We start from the raw sequence: 26901 nt of genomic DNA, 5'->3' as shown, positions 1-26901 counted from the left end.
GTTGAGACTCTGATTCACAATGAAGTAAACACAATGTTATCTAAAAAGTTTGGGTTTGGGCTGTGCTGAGTAAACATCTAACTTAATGTTCCCTAGTGATTTGAGACATGGGGTCCAATTGTACACTCACAAGCAACGGACAGGCATTAAAACCAATCACTTTTCCTTATGGAAGCACAGGTATATGTGTTAGTATATGCAAACCTATACAGTGTGGTCACAGCCTAGGCTCTCTCAGGTACTAATATCCAGTCCATGCCTATAATGATCCCGTAAGGTCAGGAAAAAATGAACATGTTTTTCCACCATCAATGTGAAAAGTGTTCTCAGAGAATGTTAGTTCACTACATTGTACAGAACTTAAACTTTTAATACCGTGTCTTCCTGTTGGCAGCCTGGTAACATAAAGCTAGAATAATAGTCATTGCTCTCTGATACAGTAATGCTAAGAACTTTTAAGTTACTGATTCAAGTTTTTTTTTTGGGGTGAGGAGGATAAAAGGAGGGAAGAAACACCCTAAAAGGGCTTTAGTAGAAATTCATTTCATGTACCAGAGTTATTTGTAGAGGAAGTCAGGGAACTATATTGGCAAGAGTGTGGAATGTATCCATAAAAAAAAAATTTGTAATCCTTTCTGTAGTACAAATATGGATTTATTTTTTTTTTTTAAACATTCCTATTTACATATTCCTACCAGTTAATGCATTTAAAGTATTTACCACTGTCAGTGAGGATATGTAGCCAATTATCCAAAACAGGGGTGGATTTTTATTGGGGAGGGGGAGTACTCCTTTGCTATAAACTATGTTACCATATGTAATTCACTCAGGAATATCATGATCACATCAGGTTAGTACACTGCAAATGATTCGCAGAAGTTCAATCTATTGGTAGATTTGGAATACAAGTTCTTTTTCACTTGGTTAAATACAACCATTGCCTTTCCCAACATCCCTTGCCTCACTTATCTTCTCACAACAGAAGAAAAAAAAATGGTATTTGTTTAACTATGCAAGTGAAAACTCATTTGGAACATATTTTTGTTTTGCTGATTCATGTTTTTCTGTGTCTTTCTTTCTCCTTCCTTTTCAGTCCTAAGCTGAAGAACTGCTTTTCTTAAAATTGCTGTGGAGGATGTATATGTTTTGAACCTTTTATTTTCCTTTGTGTTATTTGTACAGAATGTGAGTTTGAGAGAGCTGGCATAATGGAGACACGAGTGTCTCTTAAAAATCTGCATAATTTTAAAATTTTGTGTGTGGACTTGTTTGTAATCCTCCAAGAAGTCCCCTGTAAGCAGGAAAGCATAATTTGTCCCATTTTATAGACATGTAAATATAGAAGTGGAAAAGCTACACAACTGTAAAAGTAGACAGATGGTCCCTAATCTTTGACATGAAAAAGGAGAATGGGGATAGTGGTGGCAGAATTTAAATTAAAAACAAAAATAAAAAAATGCCAGAAAACCTACCAGGATAACTACTGAGTTTATCCAGGGAAAAGTTTTGATGATTCACAAGTGGCTCTTGAGCTGCCAGTGTTTTCACTTTGCTTGCTGTGCATGTAGTGCTGCCCATCACCTGTTTTTAATTATAACATTCTATAAATCTAATGTTAGAACACTAGCAGTGAGACACGGTGCCTGCACTGGCTTAATGGACACTCTAGGAAAAAAATAATTTTTCAAGAGTTTATTCCTGGATGAACTTCTATGGACCTGGCATTGTCATGAAACTGATATTTCTATTAAGAAAAACACTAGTGGATGCCTTTAAACAAATAAGGTCTTGGCTTTATACAACCATTGTGGTTTCAAGCACCACAGCAAAAATCACCATGATGGGAAACTATCATTTAATAAATCAAAATAGCTTGCTTGGTAATAAATATTTTTCTTAGAAACCACAATATTCTCTCTCCTAGGGATCATATGACTTCCCAGTTCCTGCATTTTTGACGTTATTGGAGTAACAAAGGAACGTGGGAAATAGCACAGTGAAATCATTCAGTTTAGCTCTGCCTATGCTGTGGTTAGAACAACCTAAAAATGTGTGATTTCAGGCATAGGTGATCAAATTTTTCTCTTTTTCAGATAGCCACAATTTGGCTGAACTGTGCAGTGCTATCTTTCTGAGATGAGGAAAGTGTTTAGCTTTGACTAATATCACTTCAATTTCATTCTTCAGCTTTATATTCTACAAAGGGCTGAGCAGTATTTCCATCTCACAGTATGGGAAATAGTTTCTTGCCTGTATGGGCTCTGAACATTAAAAAAACCACAACAAACTATAAAAAATACCATGAATCATTGCTATTGACTCTGTGTTCTGCTGGCTGCTGTTCAGATAACTTCCACTTATATTGATAAAATGGCCTTTGTAGTTAGGAATGAAAAGAAAGCCAGTATTAAAAAAAACCCACACAAACCAAACCAAACCAACAAAAAAAAAAACCAATAAAAAAATAGCTTGAAGACAGGAAATATACAAAGATTTTATATTCTGCTGTCAGTGACAGCAGTCTAAATCCAGATTGGGTCTAGACACAAGTCCTGTAAAGACACATGTACATAAATAACATCTATAAGAAATATACTATTATTGTAGAATAACTTGCTGACATATCAAATTGACTGGGAACTATCTATTGGCATACTGAAGACTATAAGTTGGTTCAAAATATTTAGCAGCAGACTTTGCTAAAAGCATATATCCACTTGAATGTATTCGTATATGAAATCATACATAAGTTTCACTTAAAGAATAAAAGCAATAAATGCTTCTCCTATAAATAATACTGCTCTTTACAAAGTCCTTCAAGTTTTCTAATAATGTCCTTCATGTTTTCTAACGTCTGCTAAGAAAGTCGTCAAAAGTTTATAAAAGTCTGAAGATTCAGCTTGTTTTACTAGGTTCCCTTTTATGATGCACTTCTCATGTAAAGATCAGTGTATTCTTCCATTTATTTGTTCCACAATTATTCAGTATTCCATAGAAAGAATTTTTGTGTTCCTGGGTGCGAGATTCTTTTTATAATGAAGTGCAATGTGGGTATGAATATATTTATATAGCTTCAATGACTTGCTGGCTCTGCTTGCTAGTAAAAATATGGTTTTGATTATCTTCAAAACTCCTGATTCAACCTACTTCGGGAAAGTTGAGCTATATTGTTTTTTACTGTTCACATGACATACTGTGCATTCTAGCTGAGATCCAAGGTACTGTACAGTGGACTGGCATCAAAAGAGAAGCTGTTGCAGCAAACCTTGATTGGAAGCTGAAACGTAACTTAAGGAATATTAGTAACAGAAAGCTATTGAAAACAGAGTTCTGGTTTTAAGCAAACAATTTCTCAGTGGTTCAAAATGATAGTTTAGGAGGCAGATAGGAGAAAAATTTCTGAAAGTATACCGGAAATATTATGAAATCCTTGGAAAAAAAAAATTGAAAAAATCAGAGTAATGTTTGTTTAACAAGCAGGTTTTAAATGACTTCAAAGAATTATGTGCCACCTTGGTTACTGTCTTGTAACAAAATTCCTTTACTTTGAAAGCAAATTTAGAGCCTGAGGCAGCTTTGTTAGGTATACTAATAAGAACATATCTATCCTCTAGCCGGTCTTCCTTTGCACTTATTTCTGGTTTTGTTTGTTTTTTTTTTTTCTTTTCCTCTTGTCTGTAGTGGTGATTATATGATAACCCACTTAATCTTATCAAAAGCAAGTAATTCTTTATATTAACTGTGTTTTTTCTGATTCAGCTGTATTGGTCTGTATTTGTAGAAGCTTTTTTTTTTTTTAATTAGCAAGAAGGGAAGCTATAAAGTAAAACTGCAGCTTCTTTAAGATTCATATTAATATGTTGTGAAAGGTGTGCAATCCCATTAGGGCAGTGGAAAGAAAACTGACAGTATGTTGATTATCGATATACCAGGAAAGAATGGGATACATTTAAAGCTGTGTGAGGGTAGAAAACTTTCTGAAAATGTTTTCTATGTAACTCAGTTCTGAAGTTAACTGCTTCTCCATATCCTTATGAGACAGTGGCCAGCCTCAGAGACACCTGCTTTTTTGAATACAGTTCTGCAGCTGACTGTCTTCCCATCTGCATCCTAAATTGCACGTTCCTATAACTCTAACTGTACTGTAACTACCTCAGGCTTACACTGTGTGCAGTTCTGTTCTAAGTAGAAACTTATCTTAATGTGTGTCTGAAAGGCAGTCAATGTCCTCGGCAAAGCCTTCCTCTCTCAGAATAATACCCTGACATCTTCTGGCTTTGCGAATGGAGAACTCTCCCCATCTTTGGCTTGGGGCTGGCATTTTCATGTAGTTTCTAGCCTTTGTCTATGAAGATTTTTGACAAGATAGATCCTTTTCAATGGCAATAATTTTCCCCAGTAAATGAAACTTTGAAAGACTTGTTAATTGCATTGTTTCAGCATTAGACTTTTTCATTAATTATACTCTCTGTCCTCAACAACTTTAGCTCTTAATGCCAGTGCAGCAAAGAATGCAGTCTCTGACATATCCATAATGGTTGTACAGTAGTCTTTTAACAGCCCGTGAATCCAGGATGTTGCATGTATCATGTCACTACTCCCTCAATGAAGGGAAAGGAGCTGCTGACACTTGCAATTGCTTTCCAAACCCAATTCAGCGTGGCCATCTTAAATAATGCATTTTTGATAAATTTATATTAAAAAAATGGGGCCTGAATCTCCCTGCCTGTTAGCAAAAGCATCAGTTCTCATGGCTTTCACGTCAACTGATGCTGTATTGTGCAGTATAATTTTCTTCACAGAAATGTTTTTATTGGCAGGGAAGAGGGAGGGCATCTTTTCTAATGCTTTAAACAATTAAATTGTTAGGAAGAAAATTACCTCAGTTTAATAGGAGAGTACTTCACTGTACCGGTTCTGATATCCAGACTCAACATCCAGTAACGAAGAGATCATAGCAGTGCTGAGTACCAAATCTGAAGGATTCTGACAATCTGCGTTTTCTTCTCTTTCTAGAAAGAGAAGGGAAGAAAAGCATGCATGTTAATACTCTTCAAAACATGCAGGACAGCAGAGAAATATTTTTTACTTTACTTGAATAAATAAGCCACATAACGTTTATTTTATTTTCCTATTTTAATATTTTTTGACGTAATCAAATGTTAATACATTAAATAAACATGAAACAGCACAGGAAAACTGTGTTTAAAACTGTTGCTCAGGTTACACAGACACCATGAAGGGCTGACATTTTGGTTTGTTTTATTTTTATGAGTAATATTGCCTGCATTCCCACAATACGCTTGTGTGTAGCTCTATAATTCACAGTAAACTGTGATTTATTTTCTCTTTGGACTACTTTGTATATTACAGAGGATTGTTATTTCTATTCATACAAAGCTAATTTTTCTCTCCTCAATGGCATCAGTTTCAAGCTTGTTCAGAGTTTTGAACAAGCAAAAGCTGGAAAAATTAAAGAGAAAACTGAAATATTTCACTGTACAATGTAAACTCTTCAGTTTATCACAAAATACCAGAAAACAACAAATTGCATCAACCAAAGCCTAAAACCTAAGTAGTTCCCCCCTCCCCCCCACTCAAAATAAGTAACGGTCGCCAGCTCTGGAATGTGCACTTCTCTCCCATGAAAACATTTTTCCGCTCTGCCTTTCCCGAAAAATCAAAAGTTCAAAGCTAAACTACTACACATTATAAAAGAACAAATTTACCATGACACTTAAACAAAGACATGAGTCAGTGTATTCAGCTTTCTTGAGGGAGGAAGGAGTTATGTTTCTTGTTAAGGGAAGGTTTGCACTAAAGAAATTATTTTTACAGTTTTATATATTGCCTTATAATTATTTATCCACATAGATGTTTCTGTTTTACTGTACCGTTGAAGTTGTAACTCATGCCTCTCTGTCACTGATACATTAATTAAGGTTTACAACATTCCTTCTCAGAAAGCAAAACATTAGCATCCTCATTAAACAAATGGGCAAATGCAATCACAGACATTAAGACATTTCGTTCAGCATCATTTAGGATACACGTGGCAGTCTGGGAACCTCAACTGCTGCTCTTTACTCTGAAGAGTGCCACTTGCTTCTTGAGAATGTCACAAGCAAGATAAGTAGCATGTGTATGGAGGACAGAGACAAAATGAGAAGGATTGCTGTGAGTAAAACAACTTATATCTGGAATGAAAACCCTGTGATTTTTGTGTCCTCTTAAATGTGAGGTGTAGAATACAATATATTAAACAGCTGAATTGCTCTATGTAGTTTTTAAAGCTGTCTAGGAAACTTGGAACGCCATTTCCATTTATTTGGAACAAGTGGCTGACTCATTTGTCTGCCTTGAAAAACCTCTACTTCTGTTCCTGACTGAAATAAGATGGATATTCCAAAAGTCATTCCTCTTGTACAACAGGAGAGAAGTGCAGAAAGTCACAGAGCTCCTGATAATATTGAGCCTGGCAGTCCCTGAATGTATGGTCGATTTGGAATATGTTAAAGGATGCAAACTTCCACTAGGTATCATAGTAGTTCTAATGTGTCCATTCTCTCAAGCAGATTGCTACTGCAAAGTCTTGTTCTTTGTGGATACAAGTTTGGGGTAGCTAGTTCAAAGGTCTGCTCTAGATTTGGACCTTTGACCCTGAATGTTATATTCATTAGGATGAAACCAAAATCAGAAAATCCTTGAGCATGGAGAAAGCTGACATCTGAAAATATATCCACCAGCCTAGGCACACCATCAGGATTCAGTTTTTCCTTATTAATATGTAAAGATTTATTAGGTCATTCTCTAAGAGCAGTGTTCAGAAACTGTAGAGACAATATGCTCAAACTGAGAGATACTTAATTTTTTTTTCCTTCAAATTCAATTTTTTAAAATATAGCTTACAGATGTCATAATTTCTACAGCTGCCCCGCTTTCTCTTTCTGCAAGATGACATTTGAAAGGGCCTTACTGGTAGTTACCTGTAGTCATAAGTTGTCTTTAGCCTGTTTAAAATCCTGTTGTATTTCACAGGGGAACACAAAGAGGCTGTAATGTAATTAATATAAAGGGATTTTTAAACTTAACTTTTCAAATTGAAAGGTTTGGATTTTTCATTTGTCTGTTTTAGAGGCCCTTAACCAATTGTGCCATTGAATTTAATGTCGGTTATGAATGAGATTGTAGAAAACAAAAGGTCATGGTCTGTGGGAAGTACATTTCTAAGGGAGAGCAGCACAGTCAGTTTTGTCAGGTGTAGGCATATCATGCTAGTGACAATGGCTAGAAGCACCAGGCAACTAAAGAGGGGGACCTGCATTATGTGAACTGCTGGGTAGATGAACCATGTTTTGATAACCTCTGGAATACGGACAAAAGTGAACTCTGCTTGATGGAGAATAAACTCACATAGTTTTCAGTCATCATGCATTAAACTATAAAAGTTACTAAGAAAGCCACACCAGGATATATACGTCATTGAGTAGTAGGGAGCAATTTGGGGGCAGTGCCTTGACAGAAAGAAGGCAGTTGATTAATAATAGGCCAGTGGTAGGTACACTTGCTGGTAGGTACCCATATGTGCATATGAGGGTGAGAAGGTGTCTGCTTCCCCCTTTCTCTGGAGCCAAGCGTAGTCCTCACCTCTGTGCTGTTTCGTTTGGCTACAGAGGCAATACAGGCAGTAATACTATATGTGTTCTGAAACAGTCAGAACCACAGTTCAGCCAAATTCGGTACAGGCCACCGTAATAAGTATCACATACGGCAAATACGTATTCCCCTGGCCTGTGCTTCCACCTCCCACATTATACAAGTGAGCAGGAAAGAGACTCTCACCAGAGGTTAGGAAAACTGCGTGATTTATAACATTGGTGGTAGGTGGAACAGGGGGAGACTGTGGGTCCAAGAGAGCCAAGTATTTTAAGCATCTGTTATAGGCCTGTGCCAGATGCAGGATACCAGACAAGATGTGCCATTTGTCTGTTCTTGAATGGAATTTCCTATGTCCCTAATACCAAGCAAACTCTGTTTATTTATAATATAACTACTTCTGGTTTTGTAGAGATGATATACAGCACATTTCATCTTTTCACTCTCACAGTGACATTTAAACACTTAAAAAGTGATTTATTTAGCTGTGTAAATTCAGTCATCTTGGCAGGTGTTTTGCTTTGTCATGGGTGAATCTCTAAAGGCTGGAAAACTTCTTTGCTTAGGGACACTGAATTGTGTAGTTTCCAGAAGTACAGTTTTCTCTAACACTTATCTGGGTTAAGAATGAGACCCAAGTTCTTATAAGACAGTAGGCAGTGATTTCAAGTGACCATTTTCATGGGCACAAAGAGAAGAATGATTTGGGAAATGCTGACTGTCCCCTCCTGAAAGTGGATTTTTTTTTTTCCTCCACTTTTAAGGGATTATACTTAGTAAGTGGTTCCAATTATTTCCCAAAGAAATAAGCAGGAATTTCTCATCAAAACTTCTTTTCAGAAAATGTCAATTCAAAAGTACAGCTCTTTGGGGGAAACACACACATTAGTTGTAAAAGGAAACACCTCCCATTTCCTGGAGTGCATTTCTAGAAAGAAACATAACCTTCCCAGAGTATTTCATAATGAGATTGATTACCTGGAAGTTGAGTATCCCACCTTTAAGCCTCTGTGCTACCTTTGTTAATATTAAAGACACAAGCCCCAAACTATACTTAAGACCAGGTGGGAAAGTTAGTTCCAGGGTGTCTAGGCCTAGAAGGAAAAAGCAGCAGCCCCACAACAGAAGACCTCTGGATTAAGCCAGTTGCGCAGAAGAGTTGATCTTCTGCACATCAACCTCTGTTAATGGTCAGCACCCTGCAGCCTGTCCTGCCAGCGCTGGAACGACCATCTGCTCTGCTGCAGTCACATCAGGGTGGACTGTCAAGCCTGCCAGCCTTTTCTGTGGGCCCTTTCTGGTACCCCTGCTCCAGTGTCACATCTTCTAGTCCTTTACCAGCAGGCTGTGTCCCTGATCACCTCGCTACTCTCCAAACTATGACCTTATTTGAACTGTTGCTAGTTTTCAAGTTCAGAGGAGGTGACGCCTAAGTCAGACTTCTTCACCTGGGCCCTCAACGGACCCCAGCTTTCCACAGAAATGCCTTGGCTTCTTCCAAGGACATGACAAGAGAATTAAAAAAAAAAAAATATCTGCAAGATGGAAGAAGTGGAAAGTTGTAGTTACAAATCTGCTAACAAATACATGAAGGCCCACAAAAATTACTAACCATAATGCAGGTTTCTCCAGTGATGTTCCCTATAAAGTTTTTGGTCATGAGGTACGTTAAAACATGTGTAATTAACTGTCTGCATAAACAAGCTGCATGAGCTCATCCCTTTCTGCCTCAGCTTTTCTGTTTGTAAAGCTGAGGCTGTAATATCGACTGGGATATTGCTCCAAAGTCCAGCTTCTGACTGGAGTTGTTATTACAATAATTACTGCAGCAGATGTCAGAATCAAGTGAAAGCACTGTCATTCAACAATTAAAGCACAAACCACAGCCATCACTTTCACTGTGTTATTGCAGGTATAGACCCAAGAGAACAGAAAACACATGTTCACACTTGTTTTTAGGTGTAATCCTCTGTTAGGAGAGTTGTTTCAGCTCCCCCCCCCCCCCGCCCAAAGGTTTTTCCAGTACACTTAGCTGTTTCTAGCTGTAGCTAGAAACGATACAGCTGCATTTTTTGGCTTATATAGCTTGAGCTCAACCCTCAGCAACAGCTTAGTCTGAGCTGTTTTACAAAACTATTTTTCTGTAAACATTTTCATTCATTAGTTATATGATGTCTGTGCTCCCTTAAAACACACTAGTGACTGGGTGCCTTATCTTTCTATTACCAGACTGGTCAGATATTGACTCAGGAGGTGGTCTGAAAGCTGGGGACAGAGGTGAGATGGAAAGCACTTAAAGAAAGCTCGACTCTGGGATGGAGTCCTATGATAGACAGTCTAACAAGTTGATGCTAAGCGACACAGATAGCAGCATCTTGAGTGGCAGCTGAATGGATATGATCAGCTTGAAGAGGAATTTCTAAGCTAGCCTTGAGCTCATGGCTTTGGAAACTGTCGTTTGGAAACGGACCTCACACAAACAGAGCATAGAATACAGGATCCAGGCTGGGTTTGGGGGGTTTTGCACAGATTCACACTTTGGGATACTCAGAATCTGGAGGCAGATCCTTGCCTGAGGTTCAGGACAATCTCTAATGTAGCTAATCATGCAGCCTACAGAGACTGCTGCTTCCCACAGAGGTAAAGTCCGGCCAAGAATAGCATGTGTTTCCTCCTCTGCATCTAGCACAACTGCAGCTAAGTGGTTGCTTATGTTCAGAAATGAATGAAATATTCAATGAAAGCAAGAATCTTCACTGACGCGACCACTGCTTCTTAATCATTACACAAAATTGTGTTGTCTTGCCCCAGCATGCCTGGCTCTCTAAGGATAATGGAGACAGTACAGTGTTTGGATAGCTGCTGTTTTTCTCCTGAAGAGTGGGGAGGGTGTGCCTGTGTGAGGGCATGTTCACAAGAGTTTTGGCCCAGAAAGAAACAGGTACATCTGGAAAGAGCATAATCCAGGTTGCCAGACTCTGGCAACGCTACTAGAAATAATCCTTTCTCAGGAAAGTACCAGAGTGTGGCTGTCTGGTTTGCCCACAAGTATCTGGGCATTTTTCTTGGCAGGCGCGGGTACTGGCAGTTATTTGGCATTTTGATTCCTGCCCCAACTAGTGTCTATTCTTTCTTTGCCGAAGATGGAAGGATACGCCTGTGGTTAAATCACTGGCCTAGGGATTAGGCAAAGTGGGTTCTGCTCAGATTTTAGTCTGCATCCTTGGCCAGGTCACTTAAGTAAGAATTTTGAAAAGTGCTCAGCACCCACAAACAGGATCAGATTTTTCAAAAGCGCTCTGCTTCCACTGAGGCAGCAGCCAGATGATCAAAGGAACTTTTCAGAAAATTTGGCTGCGAGTGTCATTGCGAGAGCTACTGGGTGCTGAGCGCTTACGAAAATCTGGTTCTCATTGAGGTGCCCGGATGGGAACCAAGCTCTCCAACTAGCCCCCATCGTGATGGGAAGACACTTGAGAATGTGGACAGGAACAACCTCTTGAAATGCTACACCAGCGACTTTCTCTATGCCTCAATTTCCTCTAAAATGAGAGTGATGTTGCCAGGGTGCTTGTAAGGATAAATTCATTAATCTACTGTATGTGATGTTCTTGGATGCTTCTGCAGCCAGGAGAGGGAGGTGAAGCGTTTGTAGTATAATATCTTTCCAGACATACCAATGATCTGTGTAAGTAAGAGTGTGTTAAAGGGACTGGAGTAGGAGCCCAGGAGTCAGCTTTGCTCTACGTACAATTTGCAACCCTTCAGGTTCACGAGGAGCTGCTGCTCTTTGTTTGTCTTAAATCCTTGATCATGAGTCAGGGCTCCGCCATGCTAGAGGATGTAACAAACAGATCAAAAAGACTCACCCTAAAAAACCTTTGTGCTAAACAAAGCGGTGTGGGGAGAATACATTGGAAAGAAATGATAAAGCTGTTCCGTTCAGCTGTTCGCCTTCTGAACTCCCAGTCTGTTGAGTACAGTAGTTTTATCATTTTTTTTCCTCCCATGGGATTTCTTTCCTCACATCCCACCAAAGATTTTGGTGTTTTGGGGGGAGTTTTGGGGTTTTAGAATTTCAACTTTACGAGACTGGTTACTTTCCTTATACTAGATACTCACATACAGTAGTACTTTTTGCAGGTGGGGTGTTCTGGTTTTAAGACCAAAGAACCTTAATTTCAAAATGGACATTTTTTTGTTTGTTTTTGTTTTGCTTTTTTTTTAAACTTAACAGTGGCCTCAATTTTGCCTCCAGATGGGGAAATCTGAAAGGTTCTGAGCCTCCTGCGGCGCGTGCTGGAGCAGCCTTCCTTCTCTTTCCGAGCAGCCTTCCCTCACAGGATGCGACATTTTCTTTCCAGCTGAGAGTGCAGTCCCCCCCGGCTCCACCCCCCTCATTTTTGGCCTTCCAGCACTGTCCGCATCTGTGCGAGCTAATGCTACCCAGATCCTTCTCAAAGGGGCACCGAGGGCTGGCACGCAGAAGCGAAGCCCCCAGGCTGTATCTCCGAAACCCAAGAAACCTCAAACGCATTGTGTTTCCATAAATGCTCCTCAGCTGACTGGGCTGCCGGGGAGTTTCTGCTCTCCTCAACCCTTGCCTCTCCTTTGGGAATGGGAGGTGCGAGGCTTTAAATCAATTTTCTGACTGCCTATGTGCAGAAATGGCGTTCACGTTAGAGCGGGCCTGAACCACAGAGCCCACAACAGGAGGTGGGAGGTGTTAAATCCCCTGTGAGGGGCCTGGTCTGACTGATGGAGGGGGCCCTAATGGCGGCTGGCCCTGGCCCTGCCCGCAGCCTAACCAGGACGAGCTGTCACCACCCTGACAGGCAATGGCGCCTTCCTTCATGGGTGTGAGGGAACCTTCCTTTGGGGCTTCGAGGGCACCTTCCTCCAGGGCTACGGTGACGACAGCGTGGCCTGAGGGTTCCCCACAGCTGAGGGGTTGCGGTGCGGCCCCTTCAGCAATTTAACCTGGTGTGGGCTTTGCCAGACGCAGGTGCGTAATGGCTACTTCTGTTACCAGTGTTTTAAACAAAAATAGGGTTTTTGTTGTTTGTGTGGGGTTGTTTTTTTGTTTTTTTTGTAAAGTAGAATACAAAAAGGCCAGGCTGGATGGGGCTTTGAGCAGCCTCGTCTGGTGGGAGGTGCCCCTGCCCATGGCAGGGGGGTTGGAACTAGGTGATCTTTAAGGCCCTTTCCAACCTAAACCATTCTATGTTTGTTACAACTAAATTGTCACTGAACTGAATCCACTGACACAAACCCCTGCTATCTATCTCGGCAGCTTTTGGGCATCAGGTGCAACATTTCATGTTTTCCTGAAGTCTGAAAGACTTATAAGCAGTTGAGCAAGCAAAAATACTTCTCATCATCATCTTTGGCAGCGGCGGGGGAGAAGCTGGGAGGAATGGCTGCTGCACCCTGAGCTGAGGTCTGTGGTGCTGAGTGTCCCCATAAAGGGCCAAGCTGCTTCTTCAGTTAGCTTCAGCCTTGGTGGGAGTCGAGGGAGCAGCTCCCAGTCTTGTGGATGTGGTGGCTATTTTGAAGGATAAGGCTGTAGGTTGTGAGTGTCCATCAAGCTAAAATGATGGCTCTCAAAATACACCTCGTGAATGGAGCACTGAAAATATAATCGGTTTCCCTTCACTTACTTTTGAAATACTTGTTTTCATGAGATGAGCAGTTAGTAGAAAGTTGAAAGCACGTGGAACAGAGAAAATGTCTCTGAGCAGCCACAAATTGAATTTGTTTTGCTTGTGTTTTGTAGACTTTTTGTATTGAGTTCTTGAGAGCATTCAGCATAGGAGTGATAGATGTGATGTTGAAAATAGGGTGCTTCAAAAGAATAATATAAAATATTCATTGCAAGTGAATTCTGAACTCAGTGAAAGGCAGTTTTTGTGCTTGAAATTTGAATCTAAGAACTATCTTGCCCTGACTGTGGAACAGAGATACACCATAAAAATCACCTGCCAAAACTAATCGGTAGCTTGGATTTTAGATACTGAGTATTTACAGGTAGTAGCTTAAGAGCAATCTAAAACCAAAATGCAATGAAGGTGACATAAAAGACAGCTGAGCCAAGTGGATTTCCTTTAAACTAAAACTTAAAAGCCATTTGATAATTGTGTAGCAGTAAAACAATAAAAAAAATTACTGCTGCAAATGAATCTTTAATCAAGTATCAGGCTTGGATGTTAAACATACAGTTTTCTTTATTTCCTGAAGAGTACGAACAATATTTTTAGCTGAGGCTAGTAATGCAAGCTTAGGGAACAATCCTAAAATGTTTTCCATGTTTCCTGACGTAATGTGTTATGCCCAGATCCCCAAAAGATAGTAAGAGTCTGTAGGAGTTCCTGAGCATAAGAACTAAGAAAACACCATTCCAGCAGCAACTTGGACTGTATGTACTGCACAGACATCCTAAACTGAGCTATGCTGGGTAGAACTGGAGGATAGTGGGAATTCCTGTAACAGGCACAGAACATCCAACTACAGCACCGTTTTCTTCTGTGGAGGACAGAAGCATCTGCACCTATATGCACATACAGCAAAACAACTAGTTCGGAGATCTCACTGCCCAGACTTGCACACGACTTGTGTGCACAGCAGGAACTTGGTTCATCATGAATGCCTTCATCCTTCACTGGAGCATATTTTTGGAGCTATTCATCCAGAAGGCTGGGATAGGATGGGACAGAATTCTTCCAGTTGTTGCCTTGTTAATTCATGTAGGGAATTACTACTTAATAAATAGGCAGGGTAGCTCTTGTGAACTGATATTCAGCCTGTAAATTCTGCATTACACAACTACTGACTCTTGTCCAGTAATCTATAGCAGCACATCACAAATTGTACCCACAACAGTATTCCAGTCTTGGAATACATTCAAAAGGAGCCTAATAATGATTACTGCCATTTTTGAAAGCACAGCTGGATTTTGCTAAGCTGTGCCCGCCCCCAGCAAAAATCTTTCCATTCATTGGAGGGATTGTACTCTGTTTGAGAGGTCTTTTTTTACCCTCTGAGTTAACCAGAACTTGGCTTTGGCCCTTTAAATCCTCCTCCCTATCAGCTCAGCAACCACAGAGGCAGTTTATTACTGAAAAGAAATCTAAGAATCAGTTTTGGCCAGCATTGTCTTGGAAAGTTCATTTTATTAACATGGTTTTGGTTTTATTTCAAAAACACTTTGACAAGCACTGACATTTTTGGAACCAGTAAAGCACAAGAGACTTACTCCTAAAGGCCTAAGCTTTGCATTTTTCTGCAGCGAACAATGTGATGTGCTACTATGGTAAATTCAATTCAAGCCACTGACTGAAAGGAAATAAGTACTGAGTGTTGTCTTTTTTCCTTCATTTTCTAAAATACGTTTTGTGTGAATGCTAGTGCTTGTGGGATGTACTTGCTTGACTACTCGTCACTTATTTGGTTTTTATCTATAAAGTGCAGGTGACAGATATATTCATGCTGGCAACATAAACCTTCCTCACAAGCCTGCTTTTATTGCTCAACTTTGACCTAAAGTAACTACCTCTTGACTTTTTGCTGAGATTTGCCAACAAGAATCCCAGTTGTGTGTTTTATATGACTGTCCATCAACTGAGAGTTGGACTAAATCACCTAATTCATTTACAAAGAAATACTGGGAAATAGCTGAACACTTTCTTTTTCCTTTTTCTTTCCCCCCCCCCCCCTTTTTTTTTTTTTCAAAGGCAAGTTGAAAGAGAAATTCTGGTCTCTGAGACACATACAAGACCCTTGTTCTGATACTCTGCATTCACTGGAGCTCCACACACAGTGGGAAGAATGGAAAGGCAGAACAGAGGTAAGTCGTGTGCTGGCACAAGCAGACTTGACTGCTAGATTTCTTCAGTGGTAACTTGACTGTATTTGGTTTGAGTGTCCTGGGGCTGTGCCATCTTCCATTCTGTCCCTATGTCTAGTAAATGAGACGCAATGTAAGCATGTCCATTTCAGGGACTGTAGCGTATTTTATATATATGTGGTGGTGTTTCACATCATAACACTGCGTTTTGTTAGAAACTTGTTTTGCTCTCTGGATTTTTCAATTGCAAAAATGCTCAAATACTTTGCCTGAAGTTCCCTGTGTGAGTCTACAGTGTGCTACTGTACACTTGTTACTTTCCTTTCAGAGAGAAAAATGCAGCAGTATGTTGGTCTGGAAAGAGTGGCTGCTTTTTTAGTTAGCAGGAAACATATGCTGCAGATGTTTCAAAAATCTGGCTTTTAACATACCTTTAGATATCTAGTATGTCAAGCTGTTAGTTTTGACTCATTCTCCCTTTAATAGGATAGGTTATGCATTTCCTATATATTGCTGTGATAAGATTCCTGGGAATTCAAGTGAGCTGGCATACCTGACAAAGGAGTTCAGATTTTTAGTGCTATGGATATTTATTTAAAATAGAAACTCTTTCTTAAGTTTGCAGTGTATTTTTTTCATCTCAACTTTATTTCAGAGTGTCTGCATAAATTGTGTGACCTGTTTCTCCAGTTACATAACCAGATTATATAGGCCTTTCCCTGCAAGAATGGAGAAGAACTAGTTAGGTTCTTTGTCTGTTTTGTTTTGGTTTGTGGATTTTTTTTTTTGGCTGGAGTGTTCTCGTTGGTACCATTTATTGCTTTTGTGCAAATGTGGAGTTCTCAGAAGCTGACATTCTGAAGTGTTACAATTTGGAATTGCCAAGAATATTTGTGATAACTAGCCAGATGTCTCTAAACTGAGTGTAATGAACGTGCACACACACTTTCTTGAAGAGGTGGAAAAAGCACGGTGTGCATATGATGCGGAACAAAAGGATGCTCTATCTGCATGGTATTATGAATGGCATAGCTGCTAGCATGCTTCTCAGATCCTAAGTGGAAATTTTCTTACCTCCCAGGAACTCCATATTATTTTTGAGTGCCCTCATGTTGAACTCAGTGTAGTTGTTGATGAGACCCTATAAAGAATGATGTCCACATACGTGCACAGACACCACAGTCATCAGTTTACCACATGCACACAGCATTGGGAATAGAACTTAAGACCTTCGCCTCCGCAAACACAGCTGCTCATCTGGCTGTGGGCTTTGTAGCCAGCAGAGGGAACTGATAAACACTCTCATAGGGCTGCTTTATATATCTTTTTTCTAACCAAGAGAGGGCACTGATTCTCACTCCCTTTTGAAAAGGGCCGTTACATGTCACCCCTCAACAGTTTCACCTGCCATTCAAGAAGCAGCAGACTTACATTCATCTTGGTTTTGCTATAAAATACGGACTTGCATCGAAGAAGTTTTAATCATCAAAAGATGTCCCTAGACTGCTTAGTGGTATTAATCCCCTGCAGTGCAATTATGAGACATTAAATTCATTACACATCAAGACAATTACAGAAACACATCCAACATTTCAGGAGTACAGGGAGACCAAGCACAATTGTTTACTGATGTGTACAGAGAATAGGCACAGTTATTGCACAAGACCCACAAAAGGCTTCAGAACCAGGACTCATCATTATCTTTTTAAACACACAGAGCTCCACAAGTTTTGCTGAAGGAGAATTCTGTTAGCACAAAGAATACATCTCACTTTCTGGAGGGAAAGCCACAAAAAGGCCACATCATTTACATAAAACTCTAGAAAGTGTAAGTGGCAAAAGTAAAAAACTTTTGAGCAGTTAAATACAGATATTTGTTGTTAATCAGACAGAACAAGCCACCTCTAATGTTTTTGTCTTTTCTTGTTCCTCACTACAATAACTCCTTTGAACCAGTGTTCTTTTAGAAATATGACACCAGTGAAAATTTAAAATTACCTCCCTGTAGAAGGAAAGAATCCACAGCTTGGAATAACTGGAAGGCCAAAAAAGTAAGGGAAAATATATGGATGTATTTAAGCTTCAAGGATAAAATTTAATCTTTCCTCTCCTGAGATATTTAGCAAGACGTAGAATAAGTGGGCAGAAAATTCTGCCTCATAGATGTGCTCATGGACATATGAAAATTGTCCTACCTTCTATGGCGGGTAGTGACACAACTATTAACGGTTCTTTTTCTAGTCCTTATCATTCCTGCTAGTCCTCCAGTTACCTCTCACACATTCACTATTTTATCTGGGAGCACTGCATGCTTAGTGGTAATTTTCAATTTAAAAGAGACAAGGCCTCCATTGCTAGAGCAATTATTCTAGAAATCGAGCATTGGAATGTGTTAATTTTTTTGTTTTTTTAAACGCAATAGTTGCAAGGCCACCGCAGCAATTAGGAGTCTGCACCCTCATAAATTAGCTCTAGAGTTAAAAACTGAAGGGGTAGGGTAAAGCTGGTGGGCTTTTTGGTTTTTTGTTTGTTTGTTTATTTTAATGGGTAGGAGATTATATTCTGTATGTTTATAGAGGTGGCACATGATAGTGAATGTAGAAAAAAAAAAGAATATATTCTGTGTGCCATACAAGATCCATGTGAATAATTTTGTTTAAGCACCATGTGCTTCTCTTTGAGCTCTTTACTGCTACTGAGCTACCAAGATTGAATTTTTATAGTCAGGTGTAGTGAATCTCTGCTTGCTCATCCTGCCAAGAGTGAGTTGGTCTCCTTGAACCACAGAGGGTAAGAAAGAGGTGGTCATTTGGTTATTTATTTATTTATTTATTTACCCCCTCCAAAAACAATTTGCAAATCCTGTTAAGGGGTTTGTAAAGGGTTTCAGAGGAAGTCTGAAAGTGTTAAGAGTAAATTACTGCTCTCAAGTTTTGTCACTGGAATTCTCCCTGCTGTTCAGCCCTAAAGAATCATGCAAAGACAGATCAGCTGCAAAGTGGTGGACTTTATAAGGCTGAATAGAAAATGAAGCAAGGGATTAAAGTGCTGGAAGGGAACCCAGGGGAACTAAATCTGGCTCTCCACCATGAATTTTCACTATGACCATAAACAAAACAGTCCATAGGTTTACTATCGGTATGGCCAGAGGAAAATGTATCTCTGCCTCACAGACGGGTGAAAATAAATTCATAAAGATCAGAATGTCTAACAAGCAGTGGTAGTGTCAGGCCTATGCATAGCTAAGCAGACAGTGATATGCTTATCCTAGGTATCTAGTTCAACACTTGTGACAGCAGTAGGAGTTACACTAGTGGCGTAATTGGGCATTAGTGCCCTAAATGAACACCTAAACAACCTAAGCGCAACCCTCAGGAGAAATGGCCGAGCATGCCTGCTTAACACTTAACTGGTCTGCAGCTGAAAAATTAATATCATCTCTTTATTTTGTTATTTTAAAATGTTATGGTCATTACTCAAATAATCTGAATTCCTTGTTCTCCCACTGATTCACCTTTTTTTTTTTATTTATTGTGGTGGTAGTACTGTTTTAAAATGACAGTATTTTTATCTTAATATCAGTATGCTTTGATCTCATAAAAAGGAGTTTCAGATCAGCACAGAAGTGAATAAATGCATTCCTAGACATCTGAGTTCTCTTGGAGACCTGCTGGGTGCAGTTTCCCTTCATCCCCTGCTGCAAAGTGATGCTAAGCTGAATTATCTACTCGGCCTAAGAGAGAAATTGCTCAGAGGAGATTCTGATCTAAATTAGACACATTCCTTTGAATAGAGTTTTCTTAATATGTCCTGCAATCCATTTTTCAAGTGCCAAAACATTACATTTCACAGCAGGCTTTAATAAAAGGTATTTTGCTATATGCACATTTCCTATGGCAAATGCATTTTTTTGCATGTTTTGGGTTTTTTTTCTTGAAAATTGCTCTGTTAGAAACTTTGATTTATCTGATAGAGTAAAATTCTGTGTGAACAATGAGGCTTTACTGACAGATTGTAGACCTAAATTCTGTATGCACTGCACTTAAAATCACGTATCTGTGTTTTACAAGAGGGGTATTTTGGGAGAGGGAAGGGAGGTTTGCTATAAAAATCAGATGTTAACTAAGGAATGAAATTTTGTAGCTCAGAGATAGAAAGCCAGTTATGAGGAAAACCACTGGGGTGTATTCGTGTCTTTTATGGGCAATTTATATGCATTACCTGGATGCAAAAATAGTTTTACTGTAAGCCTGCTATAGAAAGCACTGTACTTTGTTTTTGAATAGTTCCATTTGTTTGGTTTTTGGGGTTTTTGGTTTGGTTTTGATTTTTTTTAGAAGATACTTATGTAATCTTCCAGGCAAATAGCTGAAGGCAATGTTTTCTTTTCCCCATTAGTTACAATAGATAACATGTAAAATACAGAAAAAATCTTAGATACAGTATGCAGAAAAGGGCCCTTTGAACAGAGCTTTGCTGTTGTTACGCAGTGCTATAGCTTAAAATGTTGCAGCTAATGTGAGTAGACTTATATGTGGACATAATTCTTTTTTTAGAAAAGACTTTTTATTTGGGAAAAGAACAAAAAAGAGTCAATTTAGAAAGACAATTGTTTGGCTATTACGAAGAAAATACCACTCTCTAACTGCAGAATGTATTACATAGAGTACGAACAAACAATTAACAGACAGCCCTCACTGCTTGCTTTTGGTAGTTCATGCTTTCCCTCCTCTCTGAGCACTGCAGAGAGGCATTCTAGGATTAGGATTTCTATGATGGAATTTCATTAAACAGGTGACTGCGTGTTAAAAGTGCACTGACTCACACAACATGAGAAACTGGTACTAGTCACTAATAAATTCATCTCTGATGATGGATAGATGAATAGAGGGGAATGCAAATATAGTTTTGAACCACTTACTTTTTAATGTTTCAACTGTTCAGTAGCTGTCTCTGAGGCACTTGACTATTCCTTCCCCTAGCATTATAAATGCCTATGTAGGCAAACTGTAGATAAAATGTAATTCAAACTCATCTAGAAATTTCATAAAGGCACAAGGTCTGTTATTTCAAGAAACAGAACTTTGCTTGTGGAATGTGTACTTTAAGCATATTTGATACCAGATAGTGAATTCAATCAGCCTTATTAATGTGCTTCTGTGAGGGCTTAAGTTCCATCACACTTTTTTTAAAGGTAGTGAAACCTGTGCAGATGCACTTCAATCCCAAAATTGACTCAATTTGGCTAGTAAGTAATAAGACTAATTAAAAACAGTTCCTTCCTTAAATTAGCTCTAAGCTTCTTTTTTTTTCATCAAACGGAATTTAAGGAAGCTTTAGAGTGTATTTTTTTTTGATAACTTTGACTGGACTGAGGGGGAAACTACTAAGAAGGATAATAAATTGTTAGAATTGGTCTGGGTATACTAATATTTTCAAAATCAATCAGAAAGGGAGCGAAGACCTTTTCCCAGCCACACAGTGTTTTCCAGCAAGATCTGTTTTTATTTCATTGCTAAAACAACAGACTGTTACTAACTTAAATGTCAGATGACACTACATCTGAAAAAAAAAAAAGGGGGGGGGGGGGGGGGAGCCAGCACCACCCAGCAAGGCAGTGCTAGAGTTCGCATTAAGACTTCCTCACAATAGCTGGTTAGAACAGAAACCTGAAGTAGCAGTAATCTTACCTTGAGTATACAAGATCCAAGGAGAGAAGATCACTGGCTCAAAACAGTGGAGGACTGAGAAAGTGCTCTGATCTGCTGCTGGTAGCATGCACTTGGCTTTTATGTGCAGGTGGGAGGAGCTGCTCCCTACGGTAGGTGGGCAGTGAGGATAGCAGGCAGACAGCCTTCAGAAGGCATTGTAGAGTAGGTTTTTGCTCTTTGGGGACGGAGAGAGAGGGAGAAAAAGCAAGCTGGATGGCATTTACAGGAGAAATAGCATTGGGTTTATTTGTTGTTGGTTTTTTCTTTAAATATTTACTTAAGTAAAGATTTTCTACTGTATTTGTTTCTCTGAGTCCGAATCTCTGAATTAGTCATTACAGTTATAATGCTACTAGGTCTCACTTTATCTTTTGGAAGGATTTTTACAGCAGTGAGATAATAATGCAAAGTAGTTATCAGAAAGGCTGGTGTTTCCCTTTCTAAGAAGGGATAGCTATGAAGAAGCTTGATCCTTAAAGTTGTCTGTTTACTCAGGCAGTGAACTTCCTTTATATTCCAAATGTCTACTAGATCTAAGCTCCGCAATCCTCCTGAGTTTCTGTTGTGTTGAGCTACCCAGCTTTTCCTTGATGCAGCTGTAACATGTTCTATCTACACATTAACATTATAGCAGTTCAGTTTAGAGCAGTTTTATTGTTCCCTGTGTCTGAATACTAAACAATTTTCCCAACTGGTATTCTCAAAAGGCAAATGTAGCCAGAAAGACAAACCAGTAGGAATACGCATTCCTGGTGGTTTCTGTGTAAAATTATTCATTGTTCATTTTAACTCATTCATTGCTTTGAGGGCACAGAAGACTGGATGGCACAGTGTCCAGACACTGGCTCCTGCAGGTGAAACAGACAGTTGTACCCATCTAGAATACACTAATTCTGTATTTGCACATAACCCTGCATGAGACATCTGGGCCTGTATTATTTACCATAATACAGGAGTAAAATCTGCATTGTATTGGAACATTAGTGAGCGGAGAAAGCCAGAAAGATACAACAGGAAGGGGAGGACAGTGATTTGAAACCAAGGGAGTGGCTAGAAGGGCATCCTGATTCAGAATCTGGGGAGGACCAGACAGACAAATTAATGAGAACCTGAGTTTACAGAGTTGAGATAAGCAAGTTTGTAGTGAAGGGGGTGGAGATGAGATATGATATATATACTGCTTCTTGCAGTAAAGGGCCAAACTGGTCACTGGATAAGGAGGTGTAAGATGCTTATAGAATCTGGGAACTCCCGTCAATATCCTGAATTTGCTCTTAGTGTTAGACTTTTGTGACTGTGTTTTAAGATCTGAATATATATGCTATGATCAGTGTAAATAGGTCTCAAGATATTTATGTTGGGAATGTTTATTAAATTTTAAGATTAACTCAGAGTAACATTCCCTTCCTTATCTTTCTTCTCCTTTTTTCTTGACTATAATGAACACGTGTTTGTTTGTTTGTTTTTTAATTAGTACTGAGTGAGTTGATCAGAACATATTTAGTTACATGCAACTTTGTTTTTGCCTTTTTAGAAAAAGGCTTACAAATCAAGCACATATCCAGTTGGATGTCAGTGTTATGTGGCAGAAGTAGCTACATAACCTTGGTGATGTAGCCTTTGTGAGATTTAGGACTGTCAAGCTGAAAAGGACTGGTTAAATTGCTAATATTTCTTACAGGTATCAGGTTGCTGTTGGGTAGGACAATTTCTACTTGTTAGAAATAGTTATTGCTACTAATTGGGGGAAAAAAATAGTGTTTGTTATTTCTGCAGCACTCAATGTATTTTTACGGTTCTCATGAAGATATTAGTTTATTCTCTGAAGGGATTACAGTGTGATTTTAGGAAGGCTACATGAAGTAATGATAACACAGGAATAGGGAAAGCAAGGGTACAAGTTACTGCAATAAGTTTTTGTAACTATTTCAGTTATGGCGCCTTGTAATGGTTCAACTGATTAAATGATGTACATAAACTGGAATTCTACTCAGCTACCATCTAAACAATCAGATGGTTTTGTACTCAGAGAAATCTAGGTCAAGAGTTTCAGAAATCAGAGTAAATACGTACCTATGTCCTTATCTCGTGATTAAACTGTTCCTATTGTCTCAAAATTGATAAGCTTTCTGTAGGTCCCTTTTAAAATCAATGGATACTTCTATAAACTCAGTACCTTCTAAAGGTCAAGCTCTTTTTTTCTTGGGAACAAAAGTTTAAATGTAAAGGAGTATCCATCTGTCGATTTTTTTTTTTTTTTAATTTTTTTGTTTAAGCTCTTGACCCTAAACTTCAGGTGCTAAGTGCCACTTCATTTCTCAGAAGAGAGTGAATACTTAAGCCAGCTCAGCGTAACTCCTTCATACTCTGTTGGTTGTGCACACTGATCATGTGTCCTATTGTACTACAGACTGAAGGGTAGCCTCACCTTTTTAAACTTCTAGAAGAGAAGAATTAAAGAAGTTTTTCTGTAGTTCCTTTATTCAGGGAATCTTAAAGCACTTTACAAGTGTTAAATAAACCTACCAATACATAAAGATAGATAAAAAGTATTAGACCTATGTTAATGATTATTAAAGCACCACCGTGATGCAATTATATGGAAGATTACCTGATGAGACTAGAACATTAGGCACAGACCTGTGATTTTCTAGTTACTGCATTGCTTGTCTTTCCTAATGAGATTTTTAGTAGATGAAAACTTTACCAAAATATCCTTGGGAAATTTGATTTAGGTCATCACATGATTGACTGGATTTCAGGGCACGCTGCCAGGCTGGACAGTAAACTCAATGTGGACACATGGCAGAAAGGCTTGTCATGTTCCTATAACTAGGAGTGACGTCCAACCTTTCAGCTTCCATCTGCCTTTTAAAAATGAAGTTATTCTTTCAAGGACACTTCAGTCCTCTGGCCACCTTCTCCATTTTTTCCCCAAAATGTCCAGATTGGTTTCCCATGATCTTCCAAGAACTGTTTGAGGCAGCCTGTGCTTTCAAAATCCGTATCAGGTATTTGTTTTACTTGATGGTAGGGCTACCTACACCTGTAGTACAGAGTAGAACTGAGAGTAAGAGTATCAACTTCATGAAAGTACCTTAGACTTGGATAGATCATTTTACCACACTTTTGGGAGCCATGCACATTAACTCTTCAGTGAGTCCTCTATTAAATTAAATTTGTTCCAGCATACAAAGTGAATGGCAAAGAACAATTATTAACAGAGGTGGCCTTAAAACACGGGTTAAAACTATAGCTGTACAAATGACAGGTATTTCACTCTAGGTCTTTTAAAAGGACATAAGACAAAATTCCTGCATTCGTTCCATAAAGGAATTAAGTGATTACTCCCAGTTTGCCCTGAATGTAGCTAAAATAATGTGGCTGAATGTGTTGATTGTGGATGCAGAAAGAATCTCCCTGAATAGATTGGGAGCTTGAACCTTTGCAAATAAATGACGATTTATGCATCATCACAGCAACAGCTCAGGTAGGTAGATGCTTGCTGTTCGGCGGTATTATCAAAGGAGAACAGTCCCCTAACAGTTAGATAGCATGATGATGGCAGAAGATTAGCTATCAAGATCAAGGTGTCAACGCTTTTTTACACACAAACCAGACAGAATTAGAGGGAGATCTCCTAACGTAAAGCAGGATAAAACTGGTAATAGTAACCTCATGAGGTAACAGTTAACTCTGCCAGATTTCAGCTATAATTTTAAAAATGCCATAATTAAAGAAAGAGGAAGACATTTCAGAGTTTCATTTTGATGTTTCTTGATAGGAAAATATTCTGAACAGCCTACAGGTACATTTCTATTAACCTACACAACCCTCATGTAAATACAGTCTTTTCCTCTTATTTGACTGTAGGACCAAAGAAAATAATTTCTCCATTTGACCAGTAGTACATTTTATTAACCTATGGTTTCAGGCAACATTCCGTCTTCTGTCATGCTTCCCATCATTGTAAGTTTTATCCAAAGTCTTTCCAGCAAATTTGCCTTTTAAAGAATTAAATGTGACAGTGTTGCAGTTTTTATAGAGCATTGTTGGTTTTTTTTACAGTAAAGATTCACAAACCTAGAATGGAGAGTAAGGGGAGAGAGTGAACAGTTTAAAAAGTGACAGCTCAATTAAATTTGCTTTCTCTGCATGATACCAAGAATCTATCAGATATTGCTTTTCAGATTTGCATCCATAGATTAGGGCCAGTCAGATGGTCTGGCTACAAATCCATTGTATGACAATTCAATGTAGGATACAAAATGAAGATACATTTTGAAAATGCAGATTTTGCATTCTTGTACACACCAAGGCCTGAATGTGCGTGTGGAAGGAGCACATTTAAAATATACGTGCCTACCCCAAAAAATGTTTCCTTCTGTATGACAAGGTTCATTCTTTAGCACATAACCTGATAGAGGCAGAATTAAAAATAAAAAAAAAAAAGAATTGATACTCTAGCCATAACTACTACCATTTTGTGTGTGTCTTGGCTGTGCTGATTCTGTTTAGTGTTGTGTCCACCAATGAAAAGGGAATGCAGTCCAAAGCTGCTAGTATTAGATCAATCAATCCAGCCTATAATTGCATCATTTATCTCCTATATTTACTGAATTCCTGTATCTGTGTGTCAGCTCTGGAGCCTCCACTGGGATTCACAAGCTGATGTTGATGCTTACCATATCAAAACAGAAAAAAGATACATACTTTTTTTTAACAGAGTGACTCTTGGCAGTGTTACCTTAAACACTGGCTGTTTTTCTAGAAGGTATATGATACAGCATAAGCCAAATTGAACATATAAAGTCAGGGAACTCACTGGCTGGGGAAGCAGTTATGCTAAAAACAATGGGAAAGACTTGATAACAAACCGAACATGAGCCAGTAGTGGGCTGTGGCAGCAAAGGAGGACAACAGTATCTTGGACTGTAATAATAGGAGCACAGCCAGTAGCTCAAGGAAAGTGATTATCCACCTCTACTCAGCACTTACTAGGCCATATTTGGAAGACTATGTCCAATGTTGAGCATCCCAGTGCAAGAAAGATATCAATGAACTGGAGCAAGTTCAGTGGAGGGCCACCAAGATCATCTTCAGGGCTGCAGCACTTGCACTTTGAGGAGAGGCTGCAGGAACGGGGCTTGTTCAGCCTGGGCAACAGTTGGTTTGGGGGGAACCTAACAAACAGTAGCCTCCAGTACCTATGGAGAAGTTATTAAGAAGGTGGAGCCAGGCTCTCCACAGTGGTGGGAGAACAACAGACAGTAGGCCTAAGTTGAAAGAAGGGAGGTTGTGTCTGCATGTGAGGAAATACTTTTTCCCTGCAAGAACAATCAGACAGTGGAGCTGGTTGTCTGGTGAGGCTGTGCAGGTTCCATCCTTGGAGGCTTTCAAGAACCAAGTGGATAAAGCCCTGAGCAGCCTGCTCTAACCTCATGGCTGACCCTCCTTCAAGCAAGGCATTGATTTGAGATCTTCTGAGGTCACTTATTATCCCGTGGTCCTATGTTATTGTACAAAAATATTGAGTAAGATTTCACTCAGGTGGTGTTGTACAAGAATTCAGATTAGCTGGGTTTCAGTTCAGCTGCATTTAAGAGATTGAGGCATTGTTCCAGGGGATGATCAAAGTTAATAAAGTGTCCCAGTATTCACATCTAGAGTGTTTGTGCATTTCTGAAAAAG

At 39.2% G+C, this 26901-nt stretch overlaps 1 protein-coding gene across 2 annotated transcripts in view; it reads right to left on the bottom strand.

Annotated features, from left to right (window-relative positions):
• COL8A1 (collagen type VIII alpha 1 chain) overlaps nt 1–21275 on the bottom strand; it is a 94998-nt gene extending 73723 nt beyond the window's left edge. For both annotated transcript variants that reach the window (XM_063350393.1, XM_063350413.1), the window contains exons 1-2: nt 21190–21275; nt 4882–5012 (exon numbers count right to left, since the gene is read on the bottom strand). The gene's annotated coding sequence lies outside the window, so the exon portion shown is untranslated. The remainder of the gene's footprint in view (nt 1–4881; nt 5013–21189) is intronic.
• Between the last annotated feature and the right edge of the window lie 5626 nt (nt 21276–26901).

The sequence above is a fragment of the Chroicocephalus ridibundus genome, chromosome 1 (genome assembly GCF_963924245.1).
Source record: "Chroicocephalus ridibundus chromosome 1, bChrRid1.1, whole genome shotgun sequence".
Classification (NCBI taxonomy): Eukaryota; Metazoa; Chordata; class Aves; order Charadriiformes; family Laridae; genus Chroicocephalus; species Chroicocephalus ridibundus.
Note: the sequence above shows the minus strand (reverse complement) of the source record. Positions and strands in the feature narration are given on the sequence as shown.